Source organism: Paramisgurnus dabryanus, chromosome 18 (genome assembly GCF_030506205.2).
Source record: "Paramisgurnus dabryanus chromosome 18, PD_genome_1.1, whole genome shotgun sequence".
Lineage (NCBI taxonomy): Eukaryota > Metazoa > Chordata > Actinopteri > Cypriniformes > Cobitidae > Paramisgurnus > Paramisgurnus dabryanus.
This window is the reverse complement of record NC_133354.1, coordinates 25,370,211-25,392,327: the sequence shown is the minus strand read 5'-3', so window position 1 is coordinate 25,392,327 and position 22,117 is coordinate 25,370,211. Positions and strand designations below refer to the sequence as shown.

Genomic DNA, 22,117 nt, shown 5'->3' with positions numbered 1-22,117 from the left:
CCTATTCTTTTATATTTTCTAAACTTTAACCAATTGTCGCCCGACATTGGGGTTAGAGTTGGGTTTGGGTAGGGATGTCATTTGGTGTAAATCTAAACCGAAGCGACAATGGTAAGAAATTAGGACAAAAAAAGTTGAGTAACCAATACACAAACAGAAAAGCGTGACATGCTCACGCTCAAATGCGGCAAAGCGTGACATTGCCGCGCTGGTCCATACGTGCCTATAGGTACATCATTTTCGTGATACTGGGTTGAATAACCATGTACGTGTAAAGAGGGGTTTTAGTTTTTTTAGACATCAGGAGCTGCCCATTATGGGGAGGATTATGTCAGGGTTATATGCGTTTTGTTTTATATGTCTTTAATTTTAAAATTATTCATTGTCAATGTTTCCTTTTTCCCTGATGTGTCATGTTCTGATTGGTCGCCCTGCTCTAAAGTATGTGTCATGTTCTCATTGGTTCTCTTGTCTAATGTGTTTGTTTTCATAGTTTGTATATTTGTTTGTTATTTTAAGAAAACTACACTTGGGGTTCATTACACTTGCCATCAGTTGGACATTTGTGACACAATGGCATGGTATTTGTGACTCGTCACGGAAACCAGGGACACACAAGTTTCGGCAGCACAAGTTTCGAGAAAATGAGAATCAAATTTTTTTTTTTTTTTGTTATCTTTGTTTTATTGCAGAATCTGTTAGTTGAGATCACGAAGAAGCCTCTCCATGTTTGAGATAGCAGTTTATGTATATTTAAAAGCGTAAATTTTGCGGTTGAAATAGGCTTGTTTTTCCAGAGATTCTAGCGTGCAGCGGGGGGGCGTCATTGTCTGTGTGTATATTTACATACTGTATAAGCTTTTGTTTTCGCCTCCGCCCCCAAAGGGAACAGCGTGACTACTAAATAAGGATAGTTCGCCCAAAACTGAAAATAATGTCATTAATGACTTACCCGTATGTCGTTCTAAACTCGGAAGACCTCCGTTCATCTTCGGAACACATTTTAAGATGTTTTAACTTTAGATTTAGGCCGAGTGCTTTCTGTCTACTCCATTGAAAATCTATGTACGGTTTCCATGTCCAGAAAGGTAATAAAAACATCATCAAAGTAGTCCATGTGACATCGGTGGGTCAGTAAGATTGTGATGAACCTTGAAAATACAGTTTGGTCCAAAAATAGCAAGAATTACGACTTTATTCAGCATTGTCTTCTCTTCCGGCTCGAGCGTGAAGTCACGTGACTTGTAGTGACGCGGCTGCCCTGTTCCTCAGACATGTTTGCTTAGTTTAATTTTTTATTTTTTTACTTATAGCGTGCGTCTCCCCAGACTGTAAATGAAGCTCGGGCGCACAAAACAAAAGAAAAATTAAAAAAGCTGGGGCGGAACAAATAACAGTCAGCCGCATCGTACGTCAGCCGCGTCACTGACTTTATGGGGCACCGCAGTCGGATGACGTCAAAATACCGCGAGAGCTCTTAGAAATCTTACGGAGTAGATTAATTTTGACTCACGGTACTTTGATGTCTTGCAGCGCAGCATGAAGTCAAACTCATAAGTTACACAGAGATCGTTGAACTTTTTATATATTTGGCTACATGTTTTGTCTATCAATATTTTCCATAAAGTCATTGGCTGATGGAGCAACGAGCGAGCGATTGGTAACATCCCTTAAGGACTTCACGTTTTCGACGGTGCTGTTTTTGGATTATCTATTATACCAGTGGTTTTCAAACCCTGGGTCGCGACCCTCTGGTGGGTCGCGGAAATTAAAAACTGACACATGTGCTTGCGCAGCTTACTCTATTAAATTGTGCGCGGGGTCACAACCATTTCTTAAATGATGCAAGGGGAAATAAAAACTCCTAAATAAAAATAAAAATGTGTTTGGTCTGATTTAAAAATATATATATTTTAAAGGTATTTGATTGGTTTGTCGATAGTGAGCGCGGAAATGTTTAGTTGTTTGCTAAGCATAGCGCCACCGTTAAGACACGGTTGAGTTTTGCAGTAAGACTGACACGTTATGGTTCTGCTGTTATCTTACAACAAAAAACAGTCAACATTGCGTCTAAAATGTAAGTGACTAAATATTAATTACTTTAGTGAACTGTCATATGAAATCTGTAAATTTTCAACCGTGATGTGATGCTGCTTAACTGTATCATGTTATTAAAAACTCCAAATTTTTACCACAGTATGTTTAACCCACATTGTTAACACACTGTTAGCTCACTTTGTGTTTGCTGCGCTTATTTGTTTAACTTAGCGTTATTACATTATGCACTTTCGGTTGCCATTGAGACTAAAGGATGCAGAATCATGATCGTGTTTTGGTGATTGTTATTTGCATTTTAATCTAACGTTACTTGTCCCTGATAAGCGGACAAGTTTTGATGTAGAGCCCTGCGACGTGTTTTTAAACTGATTCAGTGTAGGCTAGGTCCGACCTTTATGACTCCTCCGTTGTGTTGCGTATGTCAGTTCTTCCTCGTTTTTGTCCATTATCATAATTAATGATATTATGAATTGCAGTGAGGTTGATCTCATTTATGCCCCCTGAAAAAATTAAATGCCTGTCCGTGAATTTGTGTCTGGGGTCGGGTCTGCTCATTAGGTAAGTTATATACAGATGCACGCGTGCACGTTTCACCGGGCTCACTTCACTCTGACGGCTTTCGGCCCCGCCCTGCATCATGCTACTAGGGGGGGGGGTAGAGTGTGGGTCGCATAATTTTTATTTTTTTAAATTAGGGTCGCTCCTAAAAAAGTTTGAAAACCACTGTATTATACTACCTCCCTATTTTAAATACAAAATTTGAAGGCGGGTTCATGTGTTTAACGGAACGCAAATACCGGTGTGTAATCTGATATACCCTTACATGTTACGATGTAAATAGTCCTCAGATTGTATATTATATTGTATTACCAGAAGTTCATGCGAAATCTGATGTAAACAATAGACTATATCTATATTTCACGGATTATACGCATTTGTGGACAAAAATCATTGGATGATTCACACATCTGAAACAGACTGTATTCGACTTGTGATCCCCACAAAGGTAAAAGTCCTGTTTATTTTTGTATGTTGTTCATTCGGACTTCTGTAATAAAATACTACATATGATGCTAGAACATGTATCTCAAAACGGCTTTACAGGGGGTATGGCTTAGCTAAATGAGATGTAAATGAGCCCTGTTGTCTCTCCAGCCAGGGAAAAGGGAAAGTGTTAACTTTTTTCTTTCTCAAATTTCTCAGCATTCTCTTTCTTGAATGTGTTACATTCAAATGGCCACAACTTCTCCAAATCTTATCAGATTTTCATGTGTTACACATCGTTAGAAAGCTTAGAAACTGCACTTTCAGAATCTACGAATAACTCAAAATGCCCAGATCCGACTTGTGTCCCTACTTTCCGTGACTGGTCACATTTGTGAAGGATAAATCAGCAAAGCAGCTACAGGAAACAAATTTGAAGGATGTGTCTGCTAAAGGGGATATACTAGTTACTAAATTGTAAGCTTTATATTATGTTATATTAGGGCATTTTATTAGTGTAAGAAAAATATGAAAAGTCTGCTGCAGCAGGGCAACTATTTGTGTCTGTTACTCTTCTTCACTAGTATTATCTTTCGCACGTCAGAGTGTTGTTTTCACAGCTGACAGAAATACAAAAATGTGGTTTCATTATGTGTGTCTCAAGATTAAATGCAACCTTTTCAGCCTTTCTCAAAACTTAGAAAGCAAAGCACTCATTAATCTAAACACTCTATTGAGACAATCAAACACATCTAACTGTGGTTTATGTCATTGTGTCTTAAATATATGAAGTATTACAACATAGAGGCATTTTAATTACAATTTACATATTTTATTCACCTAGAAATTGAAAATATGTAGTGATATATTTCCTAGTGTAAAATACATTAATCACAGACAAATTTCATTACAGCGACTGTTTTCTCTAATAAACAAATATAAATCACATATAATTATTTTTAGTGAAAAGTTTAAAAACCTTTTGTCTTATTTCGTTGGCTTGCAAACCATAAATAATAGGATTCAAGATTGAAGGTATAACATAAAAAAGTATAGCAGATAGTTTTCTACCTTCAGGGTTTTCTTAGAAACGATGGAGGATAACTTGTATCAATCCAGAGGTCAACATAATTAAATAAACAGTCAAATGAGTTGAGCAAGTTTTTATGGCTTTACTGTTTGTTGCCTTGCTTTTGCTCTTTATGCATATCATGGCTATTCTGAAATATGTTATAAACACACTCCCTATTGAAGAGGTGAGTAAAACCACAGTGAAAGTTAATCCATACACATTATTTATCACCACACTTTCACAGGACAATTTAAATAGTGAAGCATTATCACAAATGTGGTTTTGAATCAGATATCTGCAGTGAGACAGACGTATAGTCAGGCCAAGCAAAACTCCCACAAACACTAATGGAACACACCAGGCTCCTGCTGATAATTTTACCACCATTTTATTGCTCATTATTGATGAGTATCGTAATGGATTGCATATGGCCACATATCTGTCAAAGGTCATGATCATTAGAATAGTGACAGATGTTGTTGCATGGACATGATTTAAGAAAGCTTGTGAAACACACTCCACATATGTGATGTAGCGCTCAGAGGGATCTGTTAAAATATCCTTCAGCATGCGTGGTAAAAGAATATTTGCTCCCATCACATCATTAATTGGTAAATGACAGAACAGAATGTACATGGGCTCATGTAAACTTTTATCTACCAAGATCTGAACCAAAATCCCAATGTTAAATACTGTTATAAATATGTAAGCAATCAAGAGAAAGATAAATGCAAGATGGTTGTACTGAGGTGCTATTTTCAGTCCCTCCATTAAGAGTACGGTGTATTTGAATGTCTGGTTGTCCATCTGTGACCTAAAGGAAAAATACAGATAGAGTGACAGCACCAACATACAGAACACATGCTGTACAGTACAGGGACAGTAAAGCACTTGCATTTATAACTTCATCCTTAAGTATTGCACAGCACTATACAACAATAGATGCTATACGCAACAATTTTCAGATTATATTACATATAGATAAAAACATTGTTTTCAATATTCTCTCCCTTTTCATTGTAGCCCTTGTATTTATCTTTTTCTCATGCATATTATATTTAATTTAATATAAGAAATATGTTCAATATAAAAATAAAATATAAATCATTCCAAGTATGGACTGTATTAATTACTCTTGAAATGTTCTTTACTTACAATGAATTAATAACAGATACAGCAGTGAGTCCTACTAATAATATTTAGGAATACAACTTAAGCTTAGTGGACATGGCCGTTTTTATACAGTATGTATCTCACAAACACCGAAGTCTTGTCGTCATAACCCACGGGTATTAAACAGAGGTGGGTAGTAACAAATAACATTTAGTTTGTCTTATTTACTTCATCAGTTTTTTGCGCAACTAGTACTTTTAGGGTATATTTAAGGATGAGTACTTTTACTCTCAAGTACATTTCTAGGGAAAAAAACTGTACCTTTACTTCGCTACATTTTGTGGCATTACTCCACTACTGTCAAATGGTAATAATTAATGAATATTGGCATGGGGTGAAGAATCACACGACAAGGATGGCTCAAGCAAAGTGCCCCGGAGGGTGGATTTATTTACAAGTGACAAAAACCAGTGAGGGATTAAGGTAGGCGCTCCGGTGAAGTGAGTTCTCTCTTCTATGGGCGACAGTGAGTCCGGGCTGTGCTCCTTGGAGGCTGTTCGGTCACCCGGTGCTTTCTAGAGAGGGTTAGAGTTCTGTCTCATGAAGAAGTGTCTCACCCTCTGGCAAGGACCATCGAGTCACCCTGGAATTGGTGTCCTTGGCTCGGGCCATCCACTAAATAGGAGCTAATCCATGACCAGGGTGAACTTCCGGCCGAGGAGGTAATACTGCAGGTCCAGGACTGCACACTTGAAGGCCAGGGCCTCCTTCTCCACCGTGGCGTAGTTTCTCTCAGCTGAGGACAGTTTCCTGCTAATATATAAGACCGGATGCTCCTCACCTTCCTGAATTTGCGACAGGACGACTCCCAGTCCTGTATCTGAGGCACCCGCCTGTAGCAGGAAGGGGCAGCTAAAGTCCGGCACTCGTAGTACCGGTTTCGAAGTGAGGGCTATCTCTACATTCTGGAATGCTTCCTCTTTTTCTGGTGTACAGTGAATTTTCTCTGGCTGCCCCTTCCTGGTCAGGTCTGTCAGAGGAGCGGCTAAGAGAAGCTAGGGATGAAGCAGGGATCAAGCCTCTGGGCTGAGTGGATCGCCTCCACCTTTCTGTCTTGTGGCCGGATGAGACCCCTACGAGCCCAGGTACTTTGCCTCGAAGAGTGCAAGATGACATTTTCGTGGGTTAGCAGTGAGTCCAGCCCTCCGGAGCTCTGACAGCACCCTCCACAGACGGTCCAGGTGGTCCTCCCATGCCTCAGAGTGGATCACAACATCATCAAGGTAGGCGGGGGTGCAGGCCTGGTGGGGTCGTAGTAAAATGTCAATCATTTGCTGGAATGTGACCAGTGCCCCGTGAAGGCCAAAGGGAAGAGTCCGGTACTGCCAGTGGCCACTAGGGGTAGAAAAAGCAGTTTTAGGCTTTGCATTTTCAGAGAGCGGTACCTGCCAGTAGCCCGTGGTGAGATCCAGGGTTGAGATGTACCGAGCCCGTCCCAATGGTCCAGCAGCTCATCGACATGAGGCATGGGGTATCTGTCTAATCAGAAACCTTGTTTACGGCGACGGATGTTATTGCAGAAGTGGAGATTGCCATCAAGTTTTGGGACCATCACAACTGGGCTGGACCAAGGGCTGCATGAAGGTTCTATAACCCCTAACTTCAGCATTTGTTGTACTTCCTCCTCAATAGCCTGCCGATGAGCCTCAGGGACATGGTAGGGCTGTTGCCTGGGGATGACTCCTGGAGGCATGCGGATGTCATGCTGCAGCACAGTGGTCTGCCCCGGAAGAGAAGAGAACACATCAGAGAACTGACCTATCAGATGCTGCAGCTCGCTCTTCTGGGCAGCGGAAAGATGGGGGTTGACGTCTACAACCACGAATCAGAGGCGGCGAGGGTGGTGAGCTGATCTCTAGTCCCAACCCATTTTTTAAGGAGGTTGATATGGTACAGCTGCTCGGCTCTCCTTTTTCCTGGCTGCCGCACATGGTAAGTAACAGGTCCAATTTTCTCCAGCACTGTATAGGGGCCCTGCCAGGTGGACAGGAATTTACAGGCAGTGTTGGGGACAAGAACCATTACTAGATCTCCATGCTGGAACTCCCGTGGTTGGGCGACCTGGTTGTAGTGGTGCTGTTGGGCCTGCTGCGCTTTTACTATATGCTCCCGCACCACTGGCATGACCCTGTCAATCTTCTCCCTTATATGTTTCACGTGGTCCACCATGGAGCGATGGGCTGCAGGCTGTTGCTCCCAGGCTTCCTTCGCCACATACAGGAGGACGCGGGGTTGTCGACCAAAGAGGAGCTCGAATGGTGTGAAACCAGTTGAGGCCTGGGGAACTTCGCGGATCCCAAAGAGGACATAGGGTAAAATGAGGTCTCAGTCACGTTTATCCTCTGTGACCACCTGTCTCAGCATCTGCTTCAGGGTCTGGTTGAATTGTTCCAGCAAGCCATCAGTCTGGGGATGGTAGATGGTCGTCCTTAACTGTTTCACTTTGTAGCATCCTACAAAGGTCACCCATTCGCCGTGACATAAAGGGGGTACCTTGATCATTCAGGATCTCTGTTGGGATGCCGACTCCGCTGGAGAGCAGGAAGAGCTTCTGGGCGATGGCTTTGGCAGTGGCTTTTCAGAGTTGGACGGCCTCTGGATACCGGGTGGCATAGTCAACAATCACCAGGATGTGTGTGTCCCCGGACAGACTTAGGCAGGAGCCCCACAAGGTCCATCCCAATGCGCTTGAAGGGCACCTCAATTATGGGCAGAGAAATCAGTGGACTGTGGGAGGCATCGTTGGTGATGTCACCTGACAAGTTGGGCAGGTTTGGCAGAACCGCTTTACTTCTGCCTCCAGGCCCGGCCAGTGGAAGCGGTCGCGGATCCGTTGAATTGTGTTAGCAGCCCCCAGATGTTCTGCCATGGGATGTGAATGTGCCAGTTCTAATACGGTCTCTGTCTTTGTGTGAGGCACAACTAACAACAATTTCTTCTCCCCCTTTGCTGAAGTGTGGGAGTGGATGGGGACCAGGCTGGGCTTCCTGGCCCTCGATGACACAGACCTGGGTCCAACAGTTCTTTAGCCTTTCATCCCCATGCTGTTCCTTGGCGAATGAGCCCCCTCCCGACACCTGTTGGAACACATCATAAAAAGGGTTAGGATTTTGGGAGGGTGACTCACCATCTCTCCCGCTGTCCAAGAACAGAAGTGCGGGTCGCTCTCTAGGGCTGGCAGACGGTGTCACGGTGGAAAGCAGACAGTCAAGCCCGGGCCAGTCTCTCCCAAGCAGCACAGGAAACGGAAGATCCTTCATCACTCCTACTTTAACTCGCCAGGCGCCAGGGCTGGCCAAAATGGTCACTGTGTGAGCTGGTACTTGTCCTGTGTCCCCATGGACACATGTTGTAGGGAGGAAGGCGTTAGACTATGCACATGGAGATAGAATGTTTGACTGAACCAGGTTTACCGCACTGCCGAAATCCACGAAGGCCCGAAATGGCTTCCCGTTGATTTTGATGTCAGCTTCTGGAGCTCCAACCAGCAGATTGCTGTGAACAATGCAGCCTGTGAGCCAGGTTCATGCAGGAGGTGCAGAGGCCTCCATTGCCATAGGGTCATCTCGCTGTGAGTGTGCTGTTGGGCTGACTATGTGTTGCTGGGTGCCCTTTGGCGCATGTTGCTCCTGGACCACTCTTAGAGGAAACGGCAGCGCTCGCTCCCCTGTTTTTCATTGTAGGGCAGCATCTGCTAGCTCAATGGCCTCGACGGGTTCCAGGGTGGTGCTTGGGTTCCTCATTTCAACTGCCTGTTGGTGTGAATGGGGAAGGGCGTTTGACAACAACACGTTCTGCCACCTGACTGGCCATTGGATCCCCTTCCAGCAGCCAGTGTTGCGCAAGCCATGTGAGTTCAGCGGCCTGGGCACGGGCTGGCAGATGGGGCTTATTTGGGGGTGGGAACTTTGGGCACATAGCCTGGCCTGGGTCTCAGCATTACACTAGAAACAGCAGGTCCAAACTGAAGGCACAAATCATCGACCGAAGATGCATGGAGGTCACCTACCCTCTTATTGGAAGCTAATGCAAGCAGGGTCAGAGTTTTCATTGTGAGAAACTTCAGACTCACAGAGTGCTTGAAAGTAGTGGCCTGCAGGGCTTTCAGAACCATGGACAAGCCCCAAGGAGGAATAGAGGGAAGGCACAAAGGGTTTAGACTTTGGGCACCTCTTAAAAACCTAATAACCAGGTTGTGCTAACCCACTGACCTGCTATTTATTTGGGCATGATGAGCAGATATCGCGGCAACATCTACTTGGTAGAGGGTGACAGCTTACCATCCAAGCGATGCTGAAGGTATGAAAGCATGACGCTGATGGGGCATTCTCGGGGATCTTCTCGTTGAGAAGAGCACCATACGACGAACAGGTTCCATTTTAAGGTGTAAGAGTGTCGTATACGGCACTCACGCTGCAGCAGTGGTGATAGATACCGCTTGCGGTAAATCACTTAGAACCTCCATGCCCTGTTCAGAGACAATACGTGGAGATTCCACAGGTGCCATAACACGCCCCCTCCTTGAGAAAGAAGGTCCTTCCTCAGGGAAATCTGCCAGGGGGGCTGTCGCGAGGAGCATGAGCTCAGGGAAACAGTTCCTGGTGGACCACTAAGGAGCCAATAATGTTCTCCCTGTCCTCCCTGACTTTGCATAGTGTCTGTGTGAGAAGGTTCACTGGGGGAAATGTGTTTGCGCAGACCCCACGGTCAGCTGTGTGCCAGTGCACTCACGTCGATTTAACCGTCATTTGTGAATAAAACAGGCGACAATGGGTTGAATCTAAAGATGCAAACAGATCTATTTGTGCAGACCCCACGGCCAGCTGTGTGCCAGTGCACACTTCGATTGAACCATCACTTAGTAAATAAAACATGCAACAATGGATCTATTTGTGCTCTGCCTGAAACATTTTCAAATCAGCTGTACTGACTGGGGGTGGAGTTGAACCGGGAATAAGAATGACATGAAAGACCTCACATTCTTCTAACTCCAAAGGAGGAGATAACGGTTGAACAGCTTTGAGACAAGACGAATGAGTGCAAGATATACAGCCCACAACTCACTGCAGTTGATGTGCCAGTGCAGCTGGGGTGCTATCCACACCCCTAAGACTGCAAGCCCATCGTACGTGGCCCCCACCCTGTGTTGGAGGCATCTGTGTGTACTACAGCATGCTGGAAACATGTCTCAAGGGTACACCAGCCCGAAGAAACATCTATTCACAGGGTGAAAGTGAGACAACATGCAGGTGTAATTGTTACACAGTGCACACCGCTGTGCCATGCTCTCCTCAGGACTCGGTCGTGAAGCCAATGCTGAAGCTGTCTCATATGGAGCAACCCGAGCGATTGTCAAAGCTGCTGCCATATTTATTTATTGATTTAATGTTTATTTGACAGGTACAAATGCATAAAACATTGCTTTATAAAAAATACAAAGTAGATGCCATGCATACAGGTTTATAGCCAAGACTAATTTGCAACCCCTGTCCCTGGTTAGGCTTGTAAGGTTAAAACAGAGATTACAGAGTATTGAAGCACAAATTTACAGCTATTAAAATATATACAATAAATACGTCAAATACATAAAATAAGATGTGGGCTTAAATAGATGTAGTAGTCACTATAAAAAAGAATCTAAACAAATTTAACATACAAAAACATTGAGTTGTAGCCTGTATAGTCAGTGTTCACAAAGTTGTTTCAGTTTCAGCCATTGCTTTAAATGTGTATTAAAAACCTCGAGTCCTTTCAGTGTTTTAATTTCTGATGGTAAAGCATTCTACCATTTTATGCCTCTTACTAAAAGTGATGTCTGACCAAATGTCTACGTTTTGCGACTATACAGTTTCCACTTATTGTGCCTCTAGTTCTTATTCCGCCCTTTTGTTGCACTACTAGTTGAGCGAATATTTCTGGTACAAGGTTATTTATACACTTGAAAATTAGTTTTAAAAATGAATAATTAAAAAAACTGTCAAAACTCAATATATTATGCTTCCTTAGGATTATGCAATGGTGCCATCTTATAGGTTTCTGGTCCATTACTTTAAAGGCATTACTTATATGCCCTAGGAGCCTCTGAATTTTTTTCAGTGGGGCCGCGCTCTTGCCTTTGAGAGTATTGAGACATTAGAATTGACTGTACATGTGTTTCTGTTAGGAGAGCTGTTAATTCAACCAAATAAGATGCCAAAACTTAAAGTACCTGTGTTCGCACAGTGTCTGCCGAGAATGAGCTATTATAAGCCAATCGTCGAGATAAGCCAGAATGCGAACACCACTCCCTCTCAGGGGTTTTAACGCTACTTTCGTAAAGACATGAGGAGAAAGAGACAGCCCGAATGGTAAAACTTTGTACTGATATGCCCTCCCCTTGAACGCAAAGAGGGCAAACGGCCTGTGATGAGGGAGAATGGACACAATAAAGTAGGGGGCATAATTTGGGGGCATGGCAGTTGAATTGAATCACATAACCGGGTTGGATTGTGCGTAATAACCAACGGGATGGGCTGGAAAGCTGTTGCCAGGCACCCAGGGACCCAATGAGGTGAATTAACAGCACTACTGATGTACTCGCGGTGGGGCAGCCGAGCGGAATGGAGGTGATCGCTGGTGTGTGCGCCGTAGCACCACGAACATAGGCGTCGTGTGGTGTAACACTGACCTGAGTCTGCTGATCGGTGGCAGGGTCGTGGGGACTTTGAAACAAAGTACCCAGCCTACCGGAAGCACCTGCTGGTGATGGAGGAAGTGAAGGGTGAGCGGGTATGGGCCCACTTATGACTCTCACGTTCATTGGAAGACCTGGAGAAAGAAGGGGAATGCAATTCTTTTGTGTTTGTGAGTGAACACAACAAAAACAAATGGAAACAAAAGATTCTCCACCCAGCCCTCCTCCAGGGGAGGGAGTGGTGCTGTCATCACCTCCTGAAGAGTGATCCCCTCCATCTCCAGGTCGCCCGTCTCAAGGCTGCTTAGACTTTCGTTTTCCTCCAGGGGCGGCGTGCTGAGAGGGCGGGGCGGGCTGCTGACACCCAGTTCCCCTGCGCTGCCGAGATGTGGTCCGAGCAGGGGGAACGGAGGTGTTGATGGACCCGGGGCACCTTTTTTCCTCAACGGCATGATCTGACCGATCACCTCAGTCTGCTTTTAGGCGGCAGAGAACTGTTGGGCCAAGCTCTCTACCGACTTGCTGAAGAGACCGGTCAGGGAAACCAGAGCATTCAGGAACTTGTTCTTGTCGAAGTCCTTCATGTCGGCCACACTTCAGAGCTGCCTGGGCGTCTCATTCCACACTTCTAGAACCTTTCTCATGGAGGTGCATGATCAACTGCATGGGCGATGACCTTGGTCGCACATAGCGTCAAGTCGGGCTGTCCAAGTCAGTTCATCATGCACCTCCATGAAGAAAGGTACTGGAAGTGTGGGATGAAACACCCAGGCAGCTCTGAAGTACCAGAAACCAAGGCGGGACAATTTGGAGGGGGGAGGTTAAGTCCACTCCAGCCGTACCACCTCCGCCACCCAAGAGAGCATGGCCGCCATCTTCGGGTCGAACTCCGCCACCGAAAATCGTCCTGATGGAGGGAGGATGTCTAAGTCCACCTCGGAGGTTGACGGCCCCCCTCTGATGCAGCGGGAGACGTTGAGTCACCAGAAGAAGGGGGGAGACCCTCCCAGAGGAACGAAACCCATCTCCGCAGATCCAAGAGAGTCATGCCCTCGCAGTGACAACACGAACCTTCCACAAACACTGCCTCAGCGTGCTCGAGGCCCAAGCATGAGAGACAGAGATCATGACCATCCTTAGGACTCGTAGACTTTCCGCATCCAGTGCTGCACGATCGAAATGTCTTTAAAAAGACGCAAATCTCAGCGACACGAGAGAATGTCTGTCCTTTAAAAGACTTTGTGTTACTCTTTTAGCGGAAATTACACTCTTAAATTCTTGTTGATGATGCACACAGGGGAGATGCACACACTCAAACAACTCAAAAAATATGAGAAAAGAGGTGGAAACCGCAAGCGTCCGCTGTGGTACTGCCAGTCAAACCAACTTCAGCAATGGTGTACTCTTGTAGGAGCAGAGTAGCTTATCAGTAGCAGAATACTGTTGGCTTTCGAAGCGGAAAAAGCTGATTTGGTAATTTGCACCTACTGCTTATATACCCACACAGCATTTTAGTAATTTCCTCGAAGTCATTGGTCTCTCTAGCGCAGGGGTCTTCAACTACTTTTCTTCGGGGGCCAGATTTTAAAATTGTAAATATGACGCGGGCCAAACTTTTATCCCTATTTTTACCTTTTATATATTTTTTACTTTTACCATACACACAAACATATATATATATATATATATATATATATATATATATATATATATATATATATATATATATATATATACTAAAAACGCATTTAAAAAAATAAATAATTTTTTTTTTGCATTTTCTTTTTTAACAATTGCAGTTCAAAATGTAAGAGCCAAATGTTAATAGTTATGAACAACTATGAACATTAAACATTGCACAAAAAAGTAAAGGTGTACACTGCAAAAAAATGACTTTCTTACTTAGTATTTTTGTTTTGTTTTCAGTAGAAATATGAAAAAATTCTTAAATTAAGATGCTTTTTCTTGATGAGCAAAATGACCTAAGAAAATAAGTCTAGTTTTAAGACAAAGAATATCAAATTTAAGTGAATTTATTCTTAAAACAAGCAAAATTATCTGCCAATGGGGTGAGAAAAAAAAAAAAAAAAGATTTCTTTTTTTTGCAGTGTAAAAGATTAACACATGTAGAGCTCTTATATTTTGTTGTTTATAACTGCTTAACTTTAATTAATTGTTACATTTCAAGTATTCACACTTATAGCCAGTCTTCTCCTAATGACTAAAATTGCACTACATGTTTTCTTATTTAATATTTTTAAAAATATGTAGGCTAAACAGCCTTTCAGTTGTACATTACATACAGATATAACTGTCGGGAGTTCACCCCCTAGTGGCAGTCATAATGAAATTTTAAGTTTAATTGTTGTATAGGCTCTAGCTTATCTTATTAAATGATGTATAAATGTTGATGTAAATTTTATTATGTAACGTTTGAGACTAGTGTGATTTTAGTTCTTGGGACCAGTGTTGTAATGTAACGACGTAAAAATACTTTGTTCCTGTACTTAAGTAGAAATTTCACGTATCTGTACTTTACTTCGCTATTTAAATTTATGTCAACTTTCACTTTTACTCCACTACATTTTCTAGATAAAATGTATACTTTTACTCCGATATATTTCCACTAAGCATATTCGTTACTCGTTACTACAAAATAAAATCAGAATAAATGTGTGCGACCTCAATAAGGGAGGTTTTGGCGAATCAGTGCTTCTAGATTGCATTACGCACGCTCCGCACACTCTATTTCACGCGCACTCTATTTTAGCGTAGTGTTGCCAAAGGATGAGGAACCACAACTGTAACTGCAATGAAAGCACCTACTGGAGGACCTCCCGTTATCGTAATCGACCACCCCGATGATGAACAGGGTGAGAAAGCTAACGTTATACACCCATGGCCGTATTTGTAAGAAATGTTTGTGTACATTGGAATTAAAGATTCCCGATTACCGCATAAAGCGCATCTTATGCCTACTGAAAATCACTTACATTTTGTCATTTAAAAACTCCCTGTCCAACCTGAAGAATCACATCAAGGTACGTTAAAATAATAGTTATTAAGTAAAGCCACAATGTCAATGTGATTCAACATTCATAAGCCGTATTAGATAATTATCTGTCTAATGTGATGGCCAGGCGCACATGTTTAATAAACATCAACGTTACACCGCTGATTTTCCCATGGATTTATTTAATTCACAGAGAACTCTCAACTGAAACACGCTTAACTGTTTATGGTAATGTTATAGCATGCCGGTCGAATATTCCCTCCGGTAGGCTAATGTTAGATTGAGAAATGTTAATCAGTGGCAGGTTAGAAAGAAAGTGTTAAGGACTGTATTCACGTCTTCAAAAGCATCATACGTTTTATCAAACTTGAGATTTCCTTTTATGTTAATTAACTCAAAACTCAGTGGTTATAGGATAATGTTGTGCTAATGTTATACATTGTGAATGTACGCTTGCATTGTTGATCAAAGTCACAGTGCTTTCATTGCCACACAGCGAGTTGGCATTTTTTCTTAGAGCAGCTAACTTAAAGGGATACTCCACTTTTTTCAAAAATATGCTCATATTTTGAAATAAATAAGTTATTATTTATTTTTTTCATTTTTACCTGAAGTTCATACAAAAGTGAAATTTCTGCTTTTTTATTTGATGTCAGCTCTAAAAATATGCTGTTTGCTCTTTGAACTTAAGAGAATTGTGCCTGAAAAGTCCTGGAAAAAAACAGATTTTTATTTGATGATTGAGATTAAGAAGATAATGGGAACCCTGAATATGCTTTACTATAAGAATGCCACAATAAAGTTCACAATCAAAGTTCTAACCGTTTGCTTTAAAAAAAAAAAAAAACTTTTTACTTTTACTTCAAATACTTCAAATACTTAGTACTACATTAAATATCAGAAAATTACTTTTGATACTTAAGTACAGTATATATCAGATACTTTAAGACTTTTACTCAAGTAATATTTTAAAAGATAACTTTCACTTCTACCAAAGCCTTTTTCTAGTACAATACTTGTACTTTTACTCAAGTATTGCTTTCTAGTACTTTATACAACACTGCTCGGGACTACGGATGGAAATTAGCTTTTCGCTACAATCCGGCATGTTTATGTCACCGGTCAGGGTGGACCATTAACGTCCCTCCCTAAGTTCCACCTCGAGGATGTCCCCAAAAGTACCCCAATGACCAAGCACACGAGAACAGATGAGTAAAATTAAGACAATCTTTATTTAAATTAATTAAAATATTGTTGGGAAGGGGAAAGGGGAATTTAAAATAACGTCTTCTTCTGGTTTCTATTTCTTGCAGGGGAAGAGAGGGCCAAGTGCCAGGGGGAAGGGAACGGAGAAATCACGTCCCGTTGCCACACTGTTAACGATTTCCCTGTATTTTTACAGTACGGTACTGGCAGCACGGTTGCCAGTAAGTTACTGTATTTTGGTTTTACAGTACTGTACTGTAATACCATTTTACAGTACACAAACTAGTACTGTATAGTTACAAAGCAGTACTGTACTGTAATTTTACAATATTTTATTACAGTAGTCTATTTTTACAGTAATTTACTGTAATGTCTATATTGACCCATAAATACTATTTATTACTTATTACAGTTAATACAATAATATTATATAAAATAGCTAGAGATTTAGGTTTAAAACTATAGTTATTAATATGGTAAAAATGCTAAATTAAAACATAATGAATTAAAAGGCAATCCAAGCAATGTATGTATCAAAATTTTATTTAAAAAAACATTTAATTGAAACAAACATATTTAAAACAAGATTTTAAACAATAATAAACATATAATCAAGTAACATAAAATAAAATCAACAAGTATAAACAAGTTTGGAGACCCCTGCTGTAACATATTTAACTCTGGCAAATAGAACACTGTTCCATAGTTTGAAGTTTTCAGTTTAAAGTCCATCATCGACTAAAAGGTAACATTTCACTGTGGTAAAAAGAACACTGGCCCATAGTTTTAAATATTCTACTTAAATTTCATTTAACACTAAAAATAAATGCATTAAACTGTGGCAGACAGACCACAGTGGCCTTTACTTTGAAGTCGTCCATTCGAACTCAATCAGGGACTGCATGAAGCTGTTCACATGGGGGTTAATGGCCACAGCTTTTCTCTGCACCAAGTTCCTTGTCTTTTTGCTTGCTCCTTGTCTGGATGTGCACTTTTTCCCATCTTTGGAATTAATTCTATCCAGAAACCTGTTAGAAATATCATAAACATTAAGTCAACAAATATAAGATAGAAAAAGATTCTTAAAAAATTAAACTCAGCCTTGAATTTACTCCTATTCTGAAACCTTTTGCTCTTATTCTACTGTTCCACACCTAATTACATTAAAATACAGAAGATTCACTTACCTCTGAACAAACTCTTTCCTCAATGGACAGCATCCACCTGGATCCTGTCATGATTGAATGTCCTGAACAGAAAGTACAATTGTTACTGATTTGGACACAACTTTTTATTCTGAAAACAAAATGTTTTGTCAATAAAGTCCAGGGACACCTCTGCTAAATAAATACAATTATAAAATTAAATTTCTTATAACCAAAGTCCGAATATTTCTGTTTGTATATTTCTACATGGCAAACTAAGACAATTGTGTACATGTTGTGTATGGTCGTGTTACAGTGTTGTGTGTGAATGAGTGAATGAGTGTATACATGGGTATTTAAAGAAACTGTAGTGGTAAAGTGCAAACTTACCGAACATAATGTGCTTGGTGTGTGTCTGGTATCACACGTTGTGCCTCCACATCTGCCTTAACTCCTGAAAAAAGTGCAATGACATTCAGGTAAACTACAAATAAAAAGTCAGCCACATTCCTGTGTAATTTTAGCCTAGAAATCTAGACGCACCCTAGCGGCCGCAAAATATATTTGCTGCCAGGGTTTAGTCTAGGCACTCACAATACACTTAACAGCTCCAAAAACCAAAATTTGGTCAGGCCAATCACATCGTGTGTAGCGTCTGTGGGGCGGGCTTAACATGATGACGACAGAGCTGCAACGAATGGCTGCTGCTGCTGGCGAACAGCTTTCTTTTGAAGCGGTTTTGGACGCGACTTTAGACTTATGTTTTTCTTTGAGAGAAGAGCAAATAACCCTACTGAAGTCCGTTTTAAGCAAGAAAGATGTGTTTGGAGTTTTGCCGACTGGTTACGGTAACTACGTCACCTTCTTCGTTGCTCTGTTTGTTCATAGCGCTATCCTATTGCGTGCAGAGGCATTTTGAGGGACAACCTTATATCCCGCCCCTTGCATTGAGCCGTTTGTGTGAAGAGTTGCCAGACCTTACATCTTGATGTAGGTCTGGCTAACCAGGCTAGTGTAATTTTGCATGTGACGTGAAAGCATTTAATATTGCAGTCGAAAAAATACATGACTTGTAACTGTACATCATGTACTTGCCTGGTGCCTTTAAAGATGATCCATCTTACCCAATCCAGCTTACAAGCAATGGTAAGACTGTAAAAAAGACAAATGTTACAAAATCTGTTAGCCATAGAAATAAGTAGACATTGTAAAGGAAATAGAAAAAGAAAATTTAGTAATACTTTACTACAATAGTTTATTCCTTAACATTTGGTAATGCCTTAGCTAATATGAACTCACAATGAACAATATATTTTACAACATTAATAATATTTGATAATGTTCATTGTGCAGAGACAAAGTGATTGATTTAAACATTTATTAAGTGTTTAAATCTAATATCATGCTATGCTAACAAATAAAACATTACTGTAAGTGTTAAGTCAGTTGTAAAACAAATATATAAATATTATATATATATATATATATATATATATATATTAATATATATATATATATATATATATATATATATATATATATATTAGTTGTTATATTATATATTATATCTAAATATCTAAATAAGTCTTTTTTTAATTATAACATCTTGTCTACAGAAAATCTCTGAAAATGTCTCGTTTAGTGCAGAAAATAGCGATTTATAGTGATAAGGTAAAAAGACTGTCCCTTTAATGTTTTACCCGGACCGGCTGCGGTGTAACACGCTATTTCACGCAAAGTTTTTTAACAAGTTAGTAGCTAGTTGCTCACTTTAAAGATAAACATGATCGCCTAAATCTGAGCAATCCTGGTGATGCCAGTTTCCTACACGATGTTATAATGGACTATTTTGTATTTTACATCCAGAGATGAAGGATCAGATGACAGAGACGAGAAGACAAAGGTACGTAAATGCGGAGCCCATTCTCTTTTCGTGCATTGATTTGATGTGTTTTGGAAAATTATATACAGCGTGTAATGCATCTGAAGTGGTGGAAACAATATGCCATAAAAATGTATTGGACAACTTACTGGACGTGTAAAACGCTTTAGAGAAGATATTCTCTGCTTTTGCTGATATACCGTAATATAATAACAACAACAATACGCGCGGCAATCCCTTACGTTCATCTGATATTAAGATGAGCCCAGGTCTGAATAATATTTGGTCGAAGTTAAAGCTGCGATGAGTTCGATGCATGTATCCAGTTAAATATGAGGTTTCTTGTTTTCACTTCTGTGGAGGAGTTCGGTATGCTGTGTACGGCGTGTCAAGTCCTGTCTGTTTACAACCACATGCAGCCTTACCAAACAGTCTAACTTAATACTTTTCTCTGACGCTAACTGAACGGATGAAACGCCGAGATAAACGACCATTATGCTGGGACCGCAAGACCGCGCTGGCGGGTGGTCTTTGTCCATTTCGTTAAAAATAGTTTCATTGTCACCACACTTTTAAAACAACCCTATATTCATTAAAAAAGGTGTAAAGCGAGTTAAATCAGCGGTAGACATCTGTGTGTAACGTTAGCTTACTTTCTGAGGGAGATTGAAACTTTGTTGGCGACCGTTTTTTTCTCTCATTGCACGTTTAAAACAATATTGTGACAAACTATTGACAACATTCTTAAACTAAAAATTAAGTTTTCATGAAACAGAAATATTTCAAACTTACCGAACTGCCAGAAATCAATCGTCCTCCTTCAGCTGCAGCCAGGAGTTGTGCTCTCTCTCCCTCTGTGTGATTTGACTCTGGCGCACTTTCTCTGATTATTGCAAGTCCACCTGGCACATTACAGCAATGGCTACAGGAAGGTTACATCAAGACCAAAATATACTGTAAAATTTTCCCGCTCAAACAAATTTACCCAGAATGCATTATGAACTGCAGTACTGTACTGTAATGTATACATACAGTATAGTACTGTGGATTTTTACAGTAATGTACTGCTAAATCTACAGCGACATCTAACAGTGCACAGTTCTGTTCCATTGCTGAATTAGGCCGTGCACTGTTGCCAGCTTTCTCAGCGAAAAATCAAGCTATATATTGATTGAAATATTGCACCTGATCCTCGTTTAAATACCCGAGCGGGGGGGGCGGCGCCGTCAGATGCAAATATCTGCATGCCAAGTTCATTGGCGTGTTAGTAGTTCTCGAAGTAGATTGGTCCCGCGAGGCGCGTTCCCAATACGTCGGTAACGACGTGACGTCTCCGTTTCCTTCCTTCAGGGAACGAGGGTTACATACGTAACCGAGACGTTTCTTATTTTCAAATGGCTCAACCTGTTATTTCACATTGAGTTAATGTTTACAGATCGTTGCCACAAGTAATTAAATTCAATTCACAGAAAATCTATTGGCCCAAGTGAAAAATTTCAATGTTACCAGTCACTAGAGAATTTTGAGTTAGGGAGGCAATTTTTTTACAGTGTAGTGACCCTAGAAATAGGGTGAACTACCTTTTTGCAGTCCATGCACTTCCATTTGCGTCCACTTCCAAAAAGCAACACCCGTCAAGAAGATGCAGGGTTTGTGCATTTTAGGGTTTGTGCATTTTAGGGTTTGCGAAGGGAGACCTTGTTGTACTGCAAAGGTTGTTGTGTGCCCTTACATTCTGCGAATTGTTATGCAGTTTACCACTCAAAGATAAATGACAGTTGCTTGAGTTTTATTTATTTTATATTTATTTTCATTCTTTATTAATTGTTGAAGATTCAATTTATGAAAGAATATGAAATCTGAATGTATTTTGCTTGAAAATGCACTCCTTTCACAAAAATGCATTTTTCTCAGTTTTTTTTTTTTTTTGTTCAAAATGTTAAATTTTTGACGAAACCTACTTGCATTTAAGTGGTGATTAACAATGAACGCATGAAGATAGAATAAAATGTTTTTTTTTTTTTAAAAGCAGAGGCTTGGTTCTTTATTTTGATATATAACATGTTTATGTTTTTTTTTTTAAGTTATATTTTTGGGCCATTTTGCCTTTATTGATAGACAGTAGTAATTGAAAGGCGACAGGAAAGTATAGGGTGAAGAGAGGGGTATGGGATCGGCAAAGGACCTCGAGCCGGGATTTGAACTCAGGTCGCCGGAAGTGCATTTGCACCATATGTCGGAGCACTGTCCACTACACCATTGGCTCCGACTCATGTTTATGTTTTAATTGCAGAAAATATTCTAAGGGCCATCGAAGTTTCGAGAAAAAACATTCTGGCTACGCCCCTGGCCGGTATGTTGGTGACAGCCAGCAAAACCAGCACCAAACCAGCATAGACCAGCTTGGGAACTATACTGGTCTATGCTGATTTTTCAGCAGGGATTGAACACATGGTTTTTTTTTGTATACTATATTACTCCATCTGTTCAACTATTATTGGATTAGCAGTTTTTGGTAACATTTAATGGATTAAATTGGCTCTTAAAATCACATGTAGAACAGTTAGCAAATTAGATTGCCATGTATAGAGCATGTAGATTAAAACTGAATTATTTTTTGGTGCCACGCCATGGTTTGCTATGGCCTCTTCTGGCCACCCCTATTAAAATTTTCTGGGGGTGCCACTGGACAGAAGGACAAAGATGTGTGGTTTTATTATAATATGAAAGGTTTAAGAAGAACATGAAAATTCCAGGCTTTCTTAAAACTTAAAGGGCAAATCATTTATAAACATAAACACTCATTATTAAGACAATCAGACACATTCATCTGTTGAGTGAATTCCAACTGTGTTTATGTCATTTTGCCTTATACATAAATTATACTTTTACAATATATTACCATAATCTT

At 40.7% G+C, this 22,117-nt stretch overlaps 1 long non-coding RNA gene and 1 pseudogene across 1 annotated transcript; both read right to left on the bottom strand.

The window, feature by feature from the left end:
• Positions 1 to 3,985: 3,985 nt before the first annotated feature.
• On the bottom strand, positions 3,986 to 4,921 carry LOC135776930 (olfactory receptor 2A12-like; annotated as a pseudogene).
• Positions 4,922 to 16,706: 11,785 nt separating this feature from the next.
• On the bottom strand, positions 16,707 to 20,294 carry LOC135776929 (uncharacterized). The gene is made up of 5 exons (XR_010544235.1): positions 19,999 to 20,294; positions 18,420 to 18,476; positions 17,715 to 17,778; positions 17,367 to 17,428; positions 16,707 to 17,207 (listed from the first exon to the last, which is right to left on the bottom strand). It is a non-coding gene; the product is annotated as an uncharacterized lncRNA (long non-coding RNA).
• Between the last annotated feature and the right edge of the window lie 1,823 nt (positions 20,295 to 22,117).